The sequence below is a fragment of the Eptatretus burgeri genome, chromosome 7, assembly GCF_056783735.1.
Source record: "Eptatretus burgeri isolate ZD-2024b chromosome 7, Ebu_testis_v1, whole genome shotgun sequence".
Classification (NCBI taxonomy): Eukaryota; Metazoa; Chordata; class Myxini; order Myxiniformes; family Myxinidae; genus Eptatretus; species Eptatretus burgeri.
In genome coordinates, this window is record NC_140967.1 from 107,970,664 (window position 1) to 107,992,605 (window position 21,942).

Here is a 21,942-nt window from a genome sequence, read left to right on the forward strand (position 1 = left end):
GTGATCACTCAAGCCTCCATTTCCAAAATTGCGACTCAAAGTCGTCTTATTACAGCGTGTAAGGGTGTTTGGTGGATAGGACCTGCTTCAGTAGTGCTAATCTTCCGGAATTTGTGAATGATCTTTAAAATCATTGTTTTATAAAAATTTGAAGTGCAGGAGGTTGGGCCTTGCCATTCATGGGTTTCTCCTTCGTGAAATTGCTCTGTTTCTATTAATTTATTGAGGCAAGGTTTGGAGATTTTTTTTTTTTTTTTTGTATACCTTGGTCGAGGCTCTTATGAGAGCTGACACACAACTCACAGCAAGGAGGCATGAGACAAGAGGGGCGGGAGTGGAAGGGACAAAACAGTGGGGAACAGACACATTAGGTGAACTGTGGAAGGGAGAGGGATGGGGATGGGACGGGGAACATGGCGAAAAGAAGATGGACATTTCAAGGAATTTCAGGAAGGAAAGCAGGAGAAATGAAGGAAGTGGGCTTGGGTGGATTATCGGTGGTAGAAAAGATCGAGGATTTGGATGGGGGAAGATAAGAGGTGGTGGTGAACAGCTGTTTTGAAAGCCTGGAGGGAAGAATGGGAAAGAATAGAGTGAGGAAGTTTATTCCAAAGGCGGGAAAAAAGAGGAATGAAAGAGTGAAGATGAGCAGTGATTCGTGATTTTGGTAGTTTTACCAGAAGGGGGTTGTTGGCGGACCTTGAGCGCCCTGTGGAAATGTGGTGGGGACAAATCGCAGAGAGAGCAGGGGGGGCAAGGCTGGAGAGGAGTCGGTAGAAGACAGAAAGACCACCGACCAACCTGCTGTGATTGAGTGAGAGGTTGAGTGAGTGATTGATTGAGATTGAGTGAGACTCAGCTTCATTGCGGGAGATGCCGATGATCTTAAATGCCCTGGTTTCGACAGCATGAAGCCGAGAAAGGTGGGAGGCAGGAGCACCAGCCCAGAGGGGAGAGCAGTACTCCATCAGGCTACGGACTAAAGCTTTGTAAGTGGTCAGGAGCTCAAGAGGGCCGAGGAAGGACTTAGCACGATGGAGGATTCCCAGTCGGCGACTGGCTTTTGAGGCGAGGTTGGAAATGTGACTTTCCCAGGAAAGGTCATGGCAGATAGTGAGACCTAGAAGCTTGAAAGAAAAGACTTCTTCCAGAGGATTGTTGAGAAAGTGGATGGGGGGGGGGGGGGTTTGTAAACGGTCCTTTCGAAGAGACATGGTGAGAGTGTGAGATTTGTCTGGATTGAAAGACATGTTCCACGTGTTGGACCAGTTTGTGATTTTATCCAGATCTGCAGTGAGTGAAGAAGCTGCTGCTTGCCGGTCTGAGGGATGACAGATGGTACGGCAGAGGGTGGAGTCGTCGGCAAAGAGAAATAGAGGATTCACCAATAATTGACATGGGCCGTTAACACGATAACCCCTTCAAACACCCCAACATCATTATCACCATTGTCTCCATCAACTCGTCTTTATCGTCACCATTATCAACATTGCATTAATGGATCGAGTCTGTGATCATCATTATATTTAAGGTAAGTTTCATGATCTTAATACCTCAAAAAAAAAAAAAACTTTAAAAATCACAGAACTGTTGGAAACATCTGTAAATGAAAATATGAATAAATGAAAGAAATGCAGGTGAGCGACCCAAGACAATGGGGAAGCACAGTAATTTTGCATGCCAATGGACATCAACGCCGATACACCAGGAGAAATCACAGAACCATCGGAAAGCATCCGTAAATGAAAATATTAATACATTTTTTATTGTGTTCAGGTCAGGTTCGATCTGTGACCTGCTACAGGTACCATGTAAACCTGTACTAACCTGTTCCATGGTCGGGTTGTCGGCGACTAAACCGTCTCCCCCACCAGGTTTTCTGGTGAGGAGGGTGTTTGGATATGGACACCCAGCAGGATTAAAAACAAAACCTGTCAAAGGGCGGAGGAGCTCCTTGTGAGCCAACGGCCATCCATATCTAGTGCCCAACTGTGTCTGCGGACGTCCTCCTGCAGTTGGGTTACTTCTTATTAGGAGGTTGGTGGCAGGATTTGCACTCCGGCCACCGTAAAACGCTTCATTCCGCAAAACGCAAAAACGCAAAAAAATCTGAAAACCCACTCCGTGGGAGTACCTCCTGTGCAGCTTCCCTTCGCAGGGCAGCTCACCGGATGATGGGATTGGGGCAAAGCCTTCGGGACCCCCAATCTTTGATAGGAGGGAAACCACGGGGTAACATCCCTGGGTCAGATTGCGGGAGAGTGTGTCGGAGTGGTGCTGAGGTGTCGTCCACCAGACGGCGGTCTCCTTGGGTTAACCTGAGGCGGTCCCTTCGGGTGGGTGCCTGGAATGTCCTATCCCTAAGAGAGGATGATCACCTGTCTCTGTTATCATCTGAGCTCAAGCGTTTGGACATCGGGATTGCAGCTCTCTCTGAGGTTCGGAGACCGGATTGCAGCGATATAATGGTGGGTGGTTACACCTACTATTGGTCTGGTCGCTCCGATGGTTACCATACCCAAGGAGTTGCTGTAGCTGTGTCCAATAAGCTGACCCCAATGATAATTGAGGTAACACCGGTCAACGAGCGTATTATGAGATTAAGGATTCGTCACTCCTTAGGTGTCATTTCCCTGGTCTCTATTTATGCTCCGACTGAGGCGAGTGATCTTACCGTGAAGGACACATTCTACGCCACACTCGAGTCTGTGGTTGATCAGTGCCCCAGACGAGATACACTTCTAGTCTTGGGGGATTTCAATGCATCGACTGGAACTGATAGGGATGGTTATGAGGTATGTGTTGGTCCCCATGGGTCAGGAACTATGAACCAGAATAGCACTAAGTTCCTTGACTTTGCAAGAAGTCATGGACTTAGGGTGGCTGGTTCATGGTTTCAGCGCCCGCAAGCTCATCGCTGGACTTGGTATTCCAACGCTGGCGGTGTGGCAAAGGAGATTGACCATGTCCTCATTGACGGTCGTTGGAGGATGATCCAGAACTGCAGGGTCTACCGGAGTGCTCAGTTCCTCAATACTGACCACAGGCTTGTTGTAGCAACTCTAAAGCTGCACCTTAAATCCTGGAGAATGGTACCATCCCAGCCTAGGCTGGATGTTGCCAAGCTCAGGGATGAGAGAGTAGCTGAGGAGTTTGCGAACAGGCTGAGTGGACACTTGGGGGGTCTGGGTGCTTTGGGGGTCCTGAAGAGTTGTGGAGCACCTTCAAGACCACCGTCCTTGATGTTGCCGGTGGATGCCTTGGAGTTCACCGCAGGGCAAAGAAGAATTTTGTCTCTCAAGGGACACTGGATACCATTGACCAGAGTCGCAGGGCCAGGCTGAATGGCAGAGCTGAGCTGTTCAGGGAGCTGAGGCGTAAAACTGTACGTGCACTGAGGGTGGACAAGGAGGCCTATGTGCGAGGAATCTGTGAGGGCTAGAGCATCACCTGTGGACAGGTGATTCTCGTCCCGCTTACAGGGGAATTCGCGCATTACGTTCATCCAAGCCCATCCCTCGGAGCACTGCAGTTCGAGCAGAGAGTGGTAGGCTCTTGACAGAGGAGTCTGAAGTGAAGGCCCGCTGGGCCGGTTACTTTGAGCGGTTGTACCAGGCTGATCCCCCAGCTGTCGAGTTGGACGTCAAGGGTGTTACAATCCCTGTTGCTGACCCTCGAATCAACTGTGGTCCACCATCGCTTGTGGAAACACGGGCTGCGGTGAACCAGTTGAAACGGGGCAAAGCTCCAGGGATCTGTGGCATCCATGCCGAACTTCTCAAGGCTGGTGGAAATGCTGCACTCGCGTCGTTGCATGCAGTTTTGTGCTCTGCCTGGAACACAGGCATCATCCCAACTGACTGGAAGAGGGGCCTTGTTGTCCCTCTCTGGAAAGGGAAGGGTGATCGCCAAGACTGCAACAACTACCGAGGGGTGACGCTGCTCTCAGTGCCGGGCAAGGTCTTTGCTCGGATAATTCTTGATAGGGTTCGCCACCATCTGCTTGAGCACCAGCGTCCAGAGCAGTCAGGCTTTACACCAAAGAGGTCAACGATTGACCGTATCCTTGCACTTCGTGTCCTCACCGAACGCAGACGAGAGTTTCGGCAGGGGCTGCTTGCAGCCTATGTTGATCTCTGTAAAGCGTTCGATTCAGTGAATCGGGATGTCCTCTGGAGGATTCTTGGTCTTCGTGGGGTGCCACCGAAACTGATCGATCTGATGTCTGAACTCTACTCTGGTACTGAGAGTGCTGTGAAGTGTGGTGGTACCGCCTCTGACTTATTTCCAGTTGGTACTGGAGTTCGTCAGGGATGTGTACTTGCCCCCACACTTTTCAGCACTTGTATGGACTGGATTTTTGGGAGGATGTCGGAGAGATCAAGTTGCGGTGCATCGTTTGGCAATGTCAAGATCTCGGACCTTGATTTTGCAGATGATGCAGTCATCTTTGCGGAGACTTTAGACATCCTCTTGGGGGCCCTCGAGGTGCTGAATGAGGAGTCGGAGCCGTTGGGATTACGGATTTCTTGGGTCAAAACAAAGATCCAGGCTTTCGGTGACATCTTGGATGCTGCTGTCCTGTCTGTGTCTGTTTGTGGTGAGGATGTTGAGGTCGTGGATAGATTCACTTACCTTGGCAGTGATATTCATGTCTCCGCAGGTTGTGAGCCGGAGGTCAATAGACGTCTGGGTCGGGCCTGGGGAGTCATGGATTCACTGGATCATGGGGTGTGGCGCTGCCGGTACCTGTGCGGGAGGACGAAAGTCCGAGTCTTCAGGTCCTTGGTACTTCCAGTCTTGCTCTATGGGTGCGAGACTTGGACTTTGACTAAGGATCTGAGACGGAGACTTAATTCCTTTGGTACCAGGTCTCTTCGGAGAATCCTTGGCTATCGCTGGTCGGATTTTGTGTCCAACGAGCGGTTGCTGAGAGAGACTCGGATGAGATTTGTTACCTGCATAGTCCGTGAGCGTCAGCTGCGGCTGTATGGACATGTGGCTCATTTTCCTGACGCTGATCCTGCTCACCAGATTCTCTCAGCGAGGGAGTCTCATGAGTGGAGGAGGCCAGTGGGCCGACCACGTGCCTCATGGTTGCAGCAGGTTGACCATCATCTCAAGGAGATGGGGATGGGCCTGGCATCTGCCTGGGGGATGGCCAGACGGAGGCCCCTGGAGTACCGGCGGAAAGTGGACGCAGCGACGCGCTGTTCTGGCACATGCTCCCATACCTGACCTACCTTTTATTGTGACGTTGACCGAATCGCATGTTACAACAATGTGGTTGAGCAAATTTTAGCTCAATTGGCTAAGGGGTATGAATTCGATTAAAAAAAAAACAAAGAGAAGGCTTCACACAACCCACCCTTGTGTGTGTATCTGTAAGTGTATGCACGCGCGCACGCGCGCACACACACACACACACACACACACACACACACACACACACACACACACACACACACACACACACACACACACACACACACACACACACACACACACACGTGTGTTGTATGAAGCCTTTTCATTTTATATTTTTAATATAATTTTGTACCCCTTCGCCAATTCAGACTAAATTTGCTCAACCACATTGTTGTGAGATGAGGCGTCAACGTCACAATACAAAATTGTAATTATTCATCAAATTGATGTCAAAACAAAAAAATAACTGTGCTCAGGCTGATCAGGCATATTTGTTGGCAAGAGGGGTGGAGCTTGGTTTCGCCTCGACCCTTCCCTTACGCATTCGAAGGTGATTTTTGTCGGGAATCCAACCAATTACATTTAAGTATTTATATTACCTATGCAGATTGGAAATTAATATACAAAGTTCCCACAGTCGCCATGTGGCTGCACTGAGTGTGAATCATCATCACACAATCCTGTTCAACCTCAAACAAGGAAATGAGGAGGCTATTGGTCCATCATTGTCATATTGCACTTCAGAGTTCATTTTTGCTCCAGGTGTGGAGCATCCATTTTTGTCCTCAGAAGTTTTTCTCTGGGTGTTTCTTCCCCTCACCCATTCTTCCTCCAAGTGTCCCTCTATCCTGTTGTTGGTGTTTTCCCCTCCTTTCCACTGTGTTCATGTATTTATGACTTACTCTTTGCCAATAACAATCTTCTTGATGCTTAATACAAAGGTCTAAATAACCTAATATTCATTGGGTGAGCCAGATTATTGTCTGCATTACAGCTGAAATACTTGAAACAAGTTCTGTAACCAATGATAGAAAAGCAAGAAATAACAGAGAAATTTGCAAGGTATCACCCGAGCCATTAAAATTATTTGTTTCATAAAAGGCAGCACTCCACCAAGTTCCACATTACCATGCTTCTGCACCTTCCCTTGGCAAGGCTGCTGGCTTGACTTTGTCTGTCAATACTCATATGATAAAACCTACTGTGAGAATTACTCGAGCTGTTCTGTTCACTTCCAGTTCTGGGTTTGGAGTGATGACAGGGTCTCTCTGCTTTCTGGTCATTATGTGTCCCATTTTAACTGTCTATTCTCTCACCTACATGCTTCTGTGCGTTCCTAGTTCGGTTTTGTTTCAAAAATCATGCTATTGTGTGAGTTTTCGTCGACCTTGTCTTACCAGCTTCCTTGAGGCCTACCCATCCTTCCCCTCTTGGTGTCCAATCGTTTTTATTTGTATTATCTCCCTATTACTTTCAATTCCTATTTTCTCCACTTTCCCAATGTCCCCCATCCCTCCCAACTAAACACTCTGTTTCTTGGCTTCAATCCCCCCCCCCAAAAAAACTACCTTTCTCCTTGCATACCCACGAGTCCTGATCCTTCTTCGATTTCTCCCTCCTTATTTTTCTTCTTCTTCTTCTTCTTGTTCTTCTTCCGCCTTCTGCTGGCACACCTTTATTCTACTTGAGCTGACCCACTCTCGCCATTACCTTCACAATTTCTTCCCACAACCTTCCATTCCGAATCTTACCTATACTTCAAAAATATATGAAAGATTAATAATCTTCCTTGTATCCCTTCGAGTGAAACACCTCCTGGAACCACGTGTTTCTCTCCACAACTCCACCCTCTTCCTGATATATTTCATCGACCCAGCAAATTCTCTCTGTGTTTACCGTTCCAAATTCACCATACACCCCCACGATTTTACTTCAACCTTCCCTTTTTCCAAATGTAACACATTCCTTATTTAAAATAAATAAATAAATAAATTAATTCACTTTTGACTATACAACTCCCATAACCACGCGCTTCTCCCATAACCACGTAATCTGTTTCCACCCCCTGCGTTTACCGATCCAAATTAACCATTCACCTCACAATTTTTTCTGTAACATTTCCATTACCTAATCTGCTGAAAACTCTCTCAAACAATAATAATAATAATAATAATAATAATAATAATAATAATAATAAAAACTATCTCGTACAATGCTTCACCTTCATGTTTCACACGTGTGATACTCTTTACTGTATCATAATGCACGACTCTTCTACTATTCCAACAGACTGCTCTCAATTCGACCTTTCTTGCATACCTTGCCTAAATATCAAACTGTGACAGCGTTTCTTCTCTTCATTCTCTTAATTCACCTTTATTGCATTCATCAAGAAATGTCTTCAATTGCATCTCTGACCTAAAAATTAAAAAACCCAGTTTGCTATGAATGTTCACTTTCCATCAACCATTTTTTTTCCAACTTCAGTGCCGTCTCACCCCTCTCACCCATCCATCAAACAGTGATGACTCCATTTACACCTCACCATCTGAAAACATGGACCAACTTCTATCTTCTCATCTGAACTCTCTCTTCCTCATATGTGGTGACTTCAATTGTCATCATGCCAGTTGGCTAGGTGGGAGTACCTCTCTCACCTGTCATGGTACTTCAGCAAAAGCTTTCTGTGACTCATTGAGACTCACTCAATTGGTCAACTTCCCAACCCAGATCTCAACCAATGGTACTCCATCTCTTCTTGATCTGATTTTGACAAATTTCCCTGAAAATATCTGTTGTTCTTCCTCTGCTCCAATCGCTTCTTCTGACCACGTCCTTATCAAAGTGGACATCTCTCAGGCTATTATCAGCGTTCCACCTCAGCGCCATCGAGTCTGGCATTTCAGTCAAGCTGACTGGCAGGGTCTCCAAGCAACCATCAAACTTCTCGACTGGTCTCCCATCGCTACTTTCTCCAACATCAACTGATCCTGGGAATTTTTTCAAAGAAACTTGCTCTCCCTCATGTACACATTTATCCCCTCTCATCTTCAGTTGTCCTAACCTTCCTCCCGCCCTTGGTTCACTGAAGCTTGTGGTAAGGCAGTTGTCCTGAAACAACTTTGCTTTTCCTCATGGAAAGCAAACCCAACTGAGGGTAATCTCATTTCCCTTCACAAAGCTCGGAACAAGTGTGTATCTACCCTCAGGAAAGCAAGAAAACAACATCTTTCTCAGCTCAAGTCTGAACTCTCAAACCTCTCTCCCTCCTCCAAATCCTGGAGGCATCTAATCAAATGTGTTTCTGGTGTATGTTCCCCCTCCACCCCCTCCCTTATCTCAAATGGCCGCACTGCTGATACCGCACGTGATAAAGCTGAATGTCTAAACTCGGTGTTTGCAGATAAATCTTGTGTCCGAAACCCATCGCTTTCTGTGCCCACCTTACCCAGTCACACCCAACTGTCCCTGGACTCTGTGTCCTTTTCTCCTGACAAGGTGGAGAGCTTGCTGTCAAATCTCGACTCTGATTCTGCAACCGGTCCAGACGACATCAGCCCACGTGTCCTAAAAACCGGCGCCTCTGCTCTTGCTCACCCTCTCTCTGTTCTATTCACCCTCTCATTTGCTCAAGGTCATCTTCCATCTGCTTGGAAATCAGCAAACATGACTGCCCTGCACAAAAAGGTGCAAAAACAGATCCATGCAAATACAGACCAATCAGCCTTCTCCCATTCATCAGCAAGGTTATGGAATCCATCATCGCTTCAGACATTAAATCCTTTCTCTTCTCCAATGGCCTGATTTCTGATCATCAATTTGGATTCAGACCAGGTCACTTTACCCTGGATATGCTGCTTCTGCACTCCCAACAATGGATGGAGGTACTCAATGCCAGACATGAAATCAGAGCCATATCCTGAGACATATCGCGTGCTTTTGACATGGTCTGGCACCCTGCCCTGCTCACCAAACTATCTTCCTATAGTAGCCAAGGCCATCTCCACTCATGGCTCGCAGACTTCCTCTCTCCTGTCACACTCAACGTGTGGCCCTAAATGGAGTTCTTTCATCCCCTCTTCCAGCCCAGGCTGGAGTTCAAGGGAGCGTTCTGGGCCCTGTTCATTTTCTGGTTTTCATCAATGATCTCTCTGACTCTGGAAAATCCTCTTCATCAATGTGCTGATGACTCCACCCTCTGCCGTACCATCTGTCATCCCTCAGAATGGCAAGCAGCAGCTTCTTCGCTCACTGCAGATCTGGATAAAATCTCAAACTGGTCCAACACGTAGAACATGTCTTTCACTCTGAACAATTCTCACACTCTCACTATGTCTATCCGAAAGGACCGTTTGGACCCCGCCCCCACCCCCCATCCACTTTCTCAATAATCCTCTGGAAAAGTCCTTTCTTTCAAGCTTCTGGGTCTCCTATTTGCCATGATCTTTCCTGGGAAAGCCACATTTCCAACCTGGCCTCCAAAGCCAGTCATCAACTGGGAATCCTCCGTTGTGCAAAGTCATTCCTCGGCCCACCTGAGCTTCTGACCACTTACAAAGCTTTCGTCCACAGCCGGTTGGAGTACTGCTCTCCCCTCTGGGCTGGTGCTCCTGCCTCTCACCTTTCTCAGCTTCACGCTGCGTAAACCAAGGCATTTCGGATCATTGACATCTCACACGATAAGCCTGAGTCTTTGGGCCTCTCACTCTCACTGCAGGCAAGTCTGGTGGTCTTTCTGCTTCTGCAGTCTCCTCTCCAATCTCGCCCCCCTGCTCTGTCTGTGATTTGTCCCCACCATATTTCCGCAGGGTGCTCAAGCTCCGCCAACAACCCCCTTCTGGTAAAACAACCAAAATCACGAATCACTGCTCACCTTCACTTTTTCATTCCTGTTTTTCCCCGCCTTTGGAATAAACTCCCTCACTCTGTTCAATCCCATTCTTCCCTCCAGGTCTTCAAAACAGCTGTTCACCACCACCTCTTATCATCCCCCATCCAAACCCTCGATCTTTCCTACCCCCGATAATCTACCCCAAACCCCCTCCTTCAAATTCCCTGCTTTCCTTCCTGAAAATCCCTGTCATGTCCTTTTTGTATTCCCCGTGTTCCCTGCCCCCATCCCTCTCCCTTCCACAGATCTCCTAATGTCTCTCTTCCCCACTGTTTTGTCCTTCCCAATCCCGCCCTCTTGTCTCATGCCCCCCTTGTTGTGCATCGTGTATTAGCTCTCATACAAGCCTCGTCAAGGTATGCAAAAAAAAGCTGGTCATTAGAAAACTTCACTTTACTTTCCTCAGTACCAAAGTACTTACATACGTTCGCCTGGTTAGTTCCCATCTAAAACTGTGAACCATTCTGGCGCAGTACACCAGCGTGCTGGCACTCATTTTGCTGACCTCAGAAGGATGACAGTCAACCTCACCTGGTATTAGTTGAACAGCCGCAGGGGATTTGAACTCAGGATTTTAGGATCCAAGCATCCCAAGCCCACCACCCTCACCATTACGTCAACACCAGGCATAGTCTCCCAATGTCCTTGCAATTCATGTAAAGGTATGCTGATATCTACTAACGTCTTTGTCCTGAAAATGCTTCATGTACAAGCTCCTACATGAGATACTATATCAATGTGAAAAACGAACCAACAAGCAATGGGTCCCTTATTGGCTGAGAAATGTTATCTTGTCTTCCCAACTGATCAGGTAACTACAGGTATAAGATATGTATTCTTACAACTAAACTGGAAAGAAAATGATCAGGTTCATTTCACTGCTTTAATGGTTAATTTTATATTTGAGAGAGAGGTTTAGTAATACTCAGTTGAAATTTCAGCTAAGCTTTCCGTTTCGTATTTGTTCTGCTCTATGTTCTTTGGGTGGGCATCATAGTCTGGCATTTGTCGATGTAGACCATAATATGGGTCGAAATCAACCTTGTTTCTTACTGCAGAGCCAACCTTTGCATGGAGTTAAAGAAAGAAAGAGATAACCCAAAGTCTTCTTCAGCTGGAATTTCAGGTATGGCAAAGCCCCTGAGGAATCAGTTTATTAACCGCCGACTGACCTTTCTCCAAGCCATGTCATCCTGGGGTCGCCTCCAGGGCTTCCAGTTTCCTCTTCCTGTCGATCTTTAACCCTGATAGGAAACATCTACTCCATCTTTCTGCCTCGATTATACCAACAATCGACACCAGAAATCAACAAAAAAAAAACATCATCCTGCCAGTTGTAGAAATGAGGTCTCGTTGTTAATTGTGGAAGGAGTTTCTGATAACAATGGGTGGAAGGTGGGGTTCAGAAACCTTTGTACATGTTTAGCAGGCTGTCAGACCTTTGCATAAATATTGCAATCGGAAATGTAAGCCGAAAACACCATACCACGAGCACTAAACGACTGAACATTAGACAGAAAAAAATAAAACACATGAAATACAGCATCGCTCATTTTATATTCAAAACAAGTTCAAGATTAAAATACTGTGCTCACAAAAGCGTTCTGAAACAACACGCTTTGATTAGATGGCAAAATATTAATGTCATTAAACGCATAAACTTCAGCTTCCAAAAAAAATAAAAAACGAGTCCGTTAAATTTTCAAACTTCCATTTATACTCCAATTCCTTGTAATATAACCTTTGCAAACTTCACCAAAGACCTTTCCTCAACGACATGTGAAATTTACCAAAACAATCTGAATGATAACAAATCTCTGAAGCATGACATGTTCAGAGCACCACCAAAGCAATTCCACATTAATGTCTTGAATAATCACCTGCAGCACTTTACCAATCGAGGAAAATATCGCTTACTGATAATTCACTTCAATGTTGATGCGATGAATGAGGAGGTGAAGCGGAACGTCACATGAACTTGATTGGTATGAGCTATGTTTGGGTGGGGGGGGGAATCTTATTTTTGATTACAAAAACTATAACGTAAGGGTCAGCCATTCACTTAGGTTGCCTGATACGAATCCAGCGAGTCGTGTCAAAAAGGCTGGAACAGTCACCCGCTTGAAAGACTCCCTGCCAGATCTGCATTTAATGACCGCGTTACTGCACAGATTGGAGTCTCCAAGGTGGGCGGGTGTCACGCCAATTGGCGACCATGTGACCGATCTAATTAGGCTGAGCAAACCTTGATCACATGACGTGATCATCTCCAGATGTCAATCAACAAAACTGATTTTAATGAAGCCACCAGGACAAACATAATTCACCCAAAGACCAGGTCAAGTTTATAATGTATTGTAAAGGAATGGCAAAAGGGACGGGGTGGTGGAGAGTGTAACAAAGAGGAAGCAATCACAAATAACTGTCATTTAATAATCACCCTTCCCCTCACGAATCACACATGTCCATGGACAAAACGATGAACAGGAACCTTAGATACCAAATCTTAAAGGCCTTCATGCACACAACAGAGACAAAGGGATTTTGCATGAATCAAGAAATACCGCAAGCCTCGTCCAACAGGACACATCTTCATCCCAGCAGGAGGCAGGAACAGGCAAGCAAAAGTCATGCCACTGATCGATCCTGTCCCAAGAGAAGAGCGGATGTGGCATGCCAGGTGGGGCATGGCGAACACCACAGCAGTAAAATGTGACAGTTTGAGAGGGAAACCCCATGGCTGCTCATGTGCAGGTTCCTCAGCGAGGTTCCCCGAGCATTGTCAGCGCTTCTGCCCAATGCACTCCCCATTAAACCACAACATTGCTGGTTCCCAGGCCTCTTCTCCCCCAGATTCTGTTTGTAAAGTCCTCCCCCCCCTTTTCCCCTGACCAGCAGCCAACAAGAGATAGTGGCAAGGATGAGGTCTTATAGCACCTTGAGACCTATCAAACATTAAAAAGACACATTGAAGACAGATAACAAGGAGAAGAACATTAAATATCGGCTCACAGGGATGAGGACTTTCAGATACACACAAATGGATGGGTTTTACATCTCCAACATTGCAAAATAGCAATGCATATCTGATGTCACATTTAATTACTTAAATGCTCATCTAAACACTTAATAATGAAATAACTACACTATATTTAGCATTTATTAACCCCAAAGGGATCATTTCCAAAACACTAGGCTCATGAAACAGTGAGATGATAGAGAATAGAAAGGCAACATACTTAAAGAGGGACAAAGGCCGAAGAGGTAGATGCAAGCAAGGGTATGAATGAACATTAAAAGAAGGGAAAAGGAGAAAGGAAATATTGTGACCAATGAAGAAGAGTGGATTGAGGGTTGGGGGTGATTACTGGGGATAGAAAGAAAACAAGTAAAAAAACGACATAAAATGTCATGACTCCCGTTGTTTTAGTAATTTTGCCGAATGGAGTCAAAGGTCATGCCCATATTTATGTTCAACTAAAGTGGCTGCCTGTCTACCAGTCGACCATCTTTGATCAGATCACAAAATAAAATTAGGTGTGAGTGTATGCCACTGTTTACTGTGCTTGTGCCAAGTTTGAACAAAATCAGAACAAGCATGTCGGAGAAATAGTTGGAGACACATTGAAGAAACAAAATGGCCATCAGTCGGCCATCTTGGATCTGACCTCAAATCAAAATGATGTACTTATGTAAGCCATCATTCCTTATCTGTGTGCCAGGTTTAAATAACATTGCTAAATGCATGTCCGAGAAATGGTTGAGGAAGTGTTCAACATCGGGTTGTTTACAACTAAAATGGCCACCGGTCGGTCATCTTGGATCTGATCTTGAAAAAAAACGATGTGCCTATGCATACCATCATGTGTTGTTTTTTCCCCCCAAGTACGAATAAAATCAGTTCATCCATGTCCAAGATATGGTTGCGGACGCACGCACGGACAGAGACGAAAATCAGACCAAATCCATAACTCCCCTCTCCCCCCCCCCCCCCGAGACCAAATCTAAGTCCAGTGGAGGCTAATTAATTATGAGTGCGATCGGAGAGGATCTGGATGAGGTGGTATGCTGATAAAACGCAAGTCCTGGAGGACAGAGCAAGATTGAACAGAATAAGGTGGTTCCACAAGTGTGAGAAAAGAGTTGAGGTAAGCCGTCAACCCGTATATTGTAAGTTCCACAAAATAAGAGTTGTTGGAATCACTGGCGAGACTGGGGATGGACAGATCGATGCAAAGTAGAGGGATAGAGGGAGCAAGACCAGAAGAGCGGAAGTAAAAAATTAAATTGAGAAGCCACTACCCTATTTTTGAAAAAAGAACAGCAAGCCTTGTACTTCTGCTTCATGGTAATCATGTTGAGAGATTTTATCTCCATGGCATTCATAACAGGTGTAAAGAAGGGACACCAACCCAGAGGGGATAGAAGTACTGTACTTCATTTAACTCGAAGCATCAAGGACTTGAAGGCTGTGATTTCAGATTGACCAATGAAGGACAGGGCACAACAAAGGTTGTGGTAATCTTTGGAGGTCAGCTATGATATATTGTCCGAGTAGGAGACGTCGCTGCTGATTGTGAGGCCCAGATGTTCAAAAGAATGAACTCCTTCCAGTAGTTGATCAGGGATATAGAAAATTGGGTTCATCAGATGATTCTTCCCAAGAGATAGGGATATAATGCAATATTTATCTGGAATTAATGGCAAATTTAAAGTATCCGACCACCATTTGATCCTATCCAGGTCAACAGATGTGGAAACAGCTGCTTCCTTTACATTGGGAGGATGATGTTTAATGCATGATGTGGAGTCGGCTGGAAAAGGGGAAGAGGGTTTTCCAAAGAAGCAGAGCTCACCAATGTTTATGAGAAAAAGGAGTGGGCCCACAAAACTGGGTTAAGATACTCCCACCTCAAATGAGAGAAGAAAAGAAAGCACGATCTTATGAGAGTGACATGTAGCTAGTTAAGAGGAGGAAGCCATCAAGGCAGGAAAAAGGAAGAGGCCTTGAAAAAATAGACAGAAAGGTTAGCAAGTCGAGGTAGAGCAAGGTGCCAATCCATGATGAATCTATGCTAATAAATGTCAGTGTGTGTCAGTGTGTCAGTCAATCAGTCAGTCAGTCAGTCAGTGTGTGTCTCCTCCATAACTCCAAAAAGATTAAATCTAGCGACGTGAAACTTTGCAAGCATACAAAGGGAACTCTAAGGGGGTGCATGAGTGAAAATGGGTGCTTGGGTTCATCTAAACACCCGTTTTGAAGACAATTAATGGCCTGATTTAATTATCATTGATCAAGGCTCATCCTTGGTCAGCCTGCTCTCCATTGCTGGGATCTTAATTCACCATTTTATTTTTGCCTGCTCAACAATGCCTTGACTCCAAACAGGGCACAACAATTTCTTAACGATAAAGTTTTTTTTTTTCACTTTCCTCATTCACATCATTAAATGCCTGATCATGATAGCTAAGAATTGCTGGATACATCGCAATGCATCTAAACGCCCGGAGAAGGCAGTGTTCATGGATTTATTTCATTTCCACACATGCCATAACCTCGAGAATCTCTTAAACTAAGCAGAATTACACGATTACAAAAGCAGAAAAAAACATCCCTGGGTGGTCTCCATATGTTGTATTCACGTGCTCTTTTCACGTACCCCATTCCATTCAATCCTGTACTAAACCTTCACCCCCTTCTCCACAAGTCCAACTACAAAAAGCAAGTTTGAGAACACCTCCCGTTGCAGTTACTGCCTCCCAAACCCACTCCCCCTCCCTACTTCTCGCTTCTCTCTCCCCATTCCTCCTCGCCTCCACCCCACTACACCCCCACACCCGGAGTGTATATCGACATTTGGTGAGGCGTCACTCTCCCCACCCCTTCCCCCTTCTAGCTCCCCCACTCCTCCTCACTCCCCTCCCTCCTCTCTCGCACCTGTCCCCCTCTATCTCCCCCTCCCTCCTCTACCTCCACGCGATGCCCCTCCCCTCACTGGTCTCTCTCTCTCCCTCTCCTCCCACACATTCCTCCTCTATCCCTCCCCTCCAACGCCTTCCTCTTCTCTCCCTCTCCTCCCTCCTTCTCTCCTCTCTCCCTCCCTCCTCTCTCCCTTCCCCCTCTCTCCCTCCCTCTTCTCTCCCTCCCTCCTCTCTCCCTCCCTCCTCTCTCCCTCCCCTCCCTCTCCCTCTCTACTCTCTCCTCCACCCCCTTAATATACCTGACAGCAAAGCGATGGGTTGCATTTGCTTGTATTTAATAATATGTTAGATCAGGTCAAAGGGAGGATCAAACCGTGAATGACATTACAAAATGTTTGATCAGGTCATCGGAAGGATCAGACCACGCATGACATTATAACAGGTCAGATCAGGACTTTGACGGCCTCCTTGAAACTTTAGAAGTTTCAAAAGTATGAGCTTTAATGTACTCCTTATGTTTTGAAGTTCCTTGCAAGGGTACTATTACTAACTCGATGGTATTCATAGAAAACATACAGTCTTGAGAAGGACATGGTGTGAGCCAATCCTTTTATTTAAGGTTATATATTTTTTCTTTGATCCAATATCTGAGGGTGGACAAGGAAGCCTATGTTCGAGGAATCTGTGAGGAGGTTGAGCAACACCTGTGGTCAAGTGATTCTCGTCCTGCTTACAGGGGAATTTGCGCATTGGGTTCATCCAAGCCCATCCCTCGGTGTATTGTAGTTAGAGCAGAGGGTGGTGGGATCTTGACAGAGGAATCCGAAGTGAAGGCCCGCTGGGCTGGTTACTTTGAGCGGCTGTACCAGGCTGATCCACCAGCTGTTGAGTTGGACGTCAGGGGTGTTACTATCCCTATTGCTGACACCATTCATCCGTGACTTTGAATCAACTACCAATGATCAACTGTTACTATCCCTATTGATCAACTGCGATCCACCTTTGCTTGTGGAAACACAGGTTGCAGTGAACCGGTTGAAATGGGGTAAAGCTCATGGGATTTGTAGCATCCATGCTGAACTTCTTAAGGTGTATGCAGTTTTGTGCTCTGCAGGGAACACGGGCTTCATCCCAACTGACTGGAAGATGGGCCTTGTTGTCCCTCTCTGGAAAGGGTGATCGCCAGGACTGCAACAACTCCTGAGGGGTGAAGTTTCTCTTATTGCTGGGCAAGGTCTTTGCTCGGATAAGTCTTGATCGGGTTCACCATGTGCTTTCGGAGCAGCGTACAGTGCAGTCAGGCTTTCCACCAAAGAGGTCAACGATTGACTGTATCCTTGCCCTTCAGGTCCTCACCGAATGCAGACAAGAGCTTTGGCAAGAGATGCTTGCAGCCTATGTTAATCTCTGCAATGCATTCAATTCAGTGTATCGGGATGCCCTCTGGAGGATTATTGGTCTTCGTGGGGTGCCAACAAAACTGATCCATCTGATGTCTGACCTGTACTCCGGCACTGAAAGTGCTGTGAAATGTGGTGGTACCATCTCTGACTTATTTCCACTTGTACCGAGAGTTCATCAGGGGTGTGTACTGGCCCCACACTTTCAGCGCTTGTATGCACTGGATTCTGGGGAGGATGTCAGAGAGATGAAGCTGCAGTGTATCATTTGGGAATGTCAAGATCTCTGACCTTGATTTCACAGATAATGCTGTCACCTTTGCGAGAATGGTTATCCTCTTGGGGGCCCTCACGGTGCAGGATGAGGAGTGAGAGCCGTTGGGATTACGGGTTTCCTGGGTCAAAACTAAGATCCAGGTTTTCATTGACATCTTGGATGCTGCTATCTTGTCTGTACCCGTTTGTGGTGAGGATGTTGAGATCCCAGAGAGATTCACTTACCTTGGCAGTGATATTTATGTCTCTACTGGCTGAGCCAGAAGTCAATGGACGTCTGCGCTGGGCCTGGGGAGTCATGGATTCACTGGATCATGGGGAGTGGTGCTGTCAGTACCTGTGCAGGAGGATGAAAGTCCAAGTCTTCAGGTCCTTGATGCTTCCAGTCTTGCTCTACGGATGTGAGACTTAGAGTCTGACCAGGGATCTGAGATGGAGACTTAATTCCTTTGGTACCAGGTATTTTCGGAGAATCCTTGGCTATCGCTGGTCGGACTTTGTGTCCAATGAGCGGTCGCTGAGACAGGCTCAAATGGAATTTGTGACATGCACAGTTCGTGAACGTCAGCTGTGGCTGTATGGACATGTGGTTCATTTTCCTGATGCTGATCCTGCTCACCAGATTCTCTTACTGAGGGAGCCTCGTGAGTGGAGGAAGCCAATGGGCCGACCACGTGCCTTATGGTTGTAGCAGGTTCATCGGCATCTCAAGGAGATGGGGATTTGGCCAGGCACCTGCCTGGGCGATGGCCAGATGGAGGCCCCTGGAGTAATGGACACAGTGACATGCTGTTCCTGCGCATGCTCCCATACCTGACCTGACCTGATCCAATATGGTTGCCAGACCATGTTACCAATGGCATCATCTTTATCAATCCATATTTCCCATTGGTATTTGATCAATTCGTTAAATTATGCATTGATGGGTTTAGCAGTTTCAGTTATGAAGATTTTCAAAGATTTTCCCTGAGATCCAATGTTGCTGACAAACCACGTGAAACATGTTGTTCATTTCCATGAGAATCCTATTCAAATTTCAAGTCAATCGGATGAAAGTTGACAATTTTATAAATTCGGCCTATGTGACGTTTTGGCCAATGTTCACCTCATAAATAATTGTTGGTTCAAGTCGGTGAGCTGACATGAAAATTCTCAACAAATTTAAAGTCAATCAAATGAAAATTGCCAATTTCAGAAATTTTGCTGATGTTGACTTTTTTTGATTTATGTTGATCTCAAAATATTTTGTGGATGAACTCAGTGACTTGAGATGCAAATCCTCTTCAAATTTCAAGTCAATCGGATGAAAATTGAGGATTTTAGAAAATTGGCCTATGTTTACCTTTGTCCTATTTTGACCTCAAAAGAGTGACCAATATATCACATGGTCGTGTAACATGTGGAAAAGTTTCAATTTCCTCCGCTAAATGGTTTTCGATGTACGCTCTTTACAAAATGCAGACACGTATGATGTACGACGTACAACATACGTACGTATGACATGCATACATATAATACCAATCGCTTAAACCTGCTTTTCGCTTCGTGAGTGCAGGGTAATTGCGAGCAAATGCAACCAATCGCGTCTCTGATGGTATTATTAACACGGGAGAGGCGGGGGTGGAGGATAGAGTGAGGAGGTGTTGCCGAGCGAATAAGGGGTGTGGGAGTGAGTATGGGCTGGGAGAGTGAGGCCTCACCAGTCAGCATCCATCGCTATACACTCTCGGTGGGCGGGGGGGGGGGGCAAGGAGGATGTGGGAGAAGAAGAAGTGGCGGGGGGGAGGGGTGTTCTTAACATGCGTTTGATAGGGGGACTTGAGGGAAAGCAGGAGGGCAGGGATGGTCCCCTTAGTATAGGATTGAATGAAATTGGGCACACTAAAACAGCACAGTGGCAGCGTGAGGGGAAGGACTTGTGAGGGGGTTGGGAGGCAGCGTGAGGAAGGGAAGGCAGCATGTGGAGGGGGAGGCAGATTGAGTGGAGAGAAGGGAAGGGAAGGCAGCATTAGGGGAGTAAATGGGAAGGCAATGTGAGGGGAGGGGAGGGGAAGGCAGCATGAGGGGAGGAGAGGGAGAGGCAGCATGAGGGGAGGGAAGGCAATGTACCAGGTCATCACCTGGGCCATAATAAATTCCCAAACAGCAATATTTTCTTTTTAACCGCCATGTTCTCTGTAAAAGGAGGTGGAAAATTTCCTCCTCCTTCATCTTCTTTTTCACTTAAAATATGGTGAGTCTCATACAATCCCTTTTCTCACATTGATTGGATTCAGAAAATGCTGGTTTTACACCAGTATCTTACATATTTTACACCAGTACTTTTAAAGTATCACAAAGCAGGTCACTCTGCTTGCAACACAGGTGAGAAAAGGAACCAAAAAAAAGCAGATTATTATTTTAATTTTTATTTACTTAATTATTTATTTTCATGATGTTTAAAGGGTGGAAGACAATTTTTATTTCGTTTGTTTGTTTTTCTAAAGCAATTACGAAAAGATTGGGATTTCCAACCAGGAAGCAACAGGATGAACAAGTTGTTCCTTTATGCACATCAAACCGTTATCATACACGATTGTAAATATGTTTTCATGCCGTAAGCCGGTTGAAAGAAGACGGGAGTAAAGAGAAGGAAGGAAACTTGGGAGGGGAAAAGCAGGGGGAAGGGCAGCAGGAGGGAGGAATGGGGAGAAGGCGCGATTTTAAAAGAGATTTTAAGCAAATAAGAATGAAATTATGTGATATATAGATGATTTATTTACCTTTCCTTGTTGATCTGTAAGTTAATCTTTCATATTTTCAAGCAGCCATCCCTTGAGCCACGATCTCTGTGTAAAGCAAACAAAAAGTGCAGCAACATGTCCTCAATGCCTTCCATGTCACTTGCCCATGATGAGAGTTCTGATGGAATTGTGAGGTGGTGCATGACGTCACGTGCCTCATTTGGCAATGACAGAAACAAAAAACGTGTATTTGAGCCTGAGAACATATCAGGTTGCCAAATTATTCTTCCGCAAACTCCTTACAAGCCCGACATGATCTCGTATCACGCTATACTCAGTGTTCCATTTTCGACGCTGATGACGTCATGTCTTTTTTCCACAATTTATGGAAGAACGTTTATGGTGAGCAGAGGGCCAGATCAATCCTGGATAATTGTTTTGTTCATGTAGCAGCACCTCATCTGTTACGGTGAAAATATTGGCTTTCGAATGAGATTCCAGGGATCCTCGAGAGAGTTCTCCTGATCATGACGTGAACAACAAGAGAGCTCAACGCACAATCGGATTGTGTACGTGTATATTCCTTAGGGGTGGCCTCAAAATGCAGGACCGTTAACCACGTGGCTGTCTCGAATTTCATCCAAAAAGGCATCATGAAGGTGTGTTCCATATCCATGGACTACGTTTTGCGCATGTCAACATTGTGTTCGAGAGGGAAAGGAATTACCAATAGACAAGGACTCAACAGATGCATGCACGACTGTTATAAACACTGCGAACCTGAACCGAGTGCCCACCAGCACAAATGGCCCACGCAGCCGCCTTGGATGACTTCCCAAAGAGAGAAAAAGAGAGAGAGAGGGAGAGAGAGAGTGAGAGAGAGGGAGCAATAAATCTAAAAGGTAGAAAAGAAAGTTGTTTTTGCACGCTGAGATGTAACAGCCAAATGTCCGTTTCACACTCTCTTTTTCTCCGCTTTTTTACATGCGATTGACAACAGATTAAGTGTTCCGCAAAGTCTCATAGCCCGGCGGCTCGCGCGAAACCAGGGCACACAAAGACTGGTCTTAGTCACTCTTTGTCACTCGTTCGCCCCTCCTTCCCACTCTTGAATTCGAATGCAACCCCTCCGTGTCTTTTCCATCCTCACTTCCTCCCTCCCTCCCTCCTCACCTCCTTCCCAAAGAGTATGAAAGACCCCACAAACCCCCACCCCCTCCTTTCACTACGCGAGTGACAGGAGAGATGTAGGGAAGAAGGGAAAAAAAGACCGTTTTGGGTGTCAGGATTAGCGGTGCTCGGAGCGAGGCAGAGCCCCCGATTTGCTTTTGTTGGGAGATCATTGTTTCCACGGCGCTGCGTTGCGAAGCACTGACTGGCCGCGGCCCGAGCATGCCAAGGCCCCTAAAGAACCCCCTTGTGCGCTTCTCAATCTGCCCATTGTGCGCTCTCTTGGAGAACGCGCTGCTCAGAGCGCACTCCAAGCCGCTCGGCTATGGCTCCGCCATGCTGGTGGCTGCGT

At 46.2% G+C, this 21,942-nt stretch overlaps 1 long non-coding RNA gene across 1 annotated transcript in view; it reads right to left on the bottom strand.

Moving 5' to 3' along the window:
• LOC147024062 (uncharacterized) overlaps positions 1-21,556 on the bottom strand; it is a 69,997-nt gene extending 48,441 nt beyond the window's left edge. The window contains exon 1 of the long non-coding RNA XR_015059768.1: positions 20,460-21,556. This is a non-coding gene — a long non-coding RNA (uncharacterized LOC147024062). The remainder of the gene's footprint in view (positions 1-20,459) is intronic.
• Between the last annotated feature and the right edge of the window lie 386 nt (positions 21,557-21,942).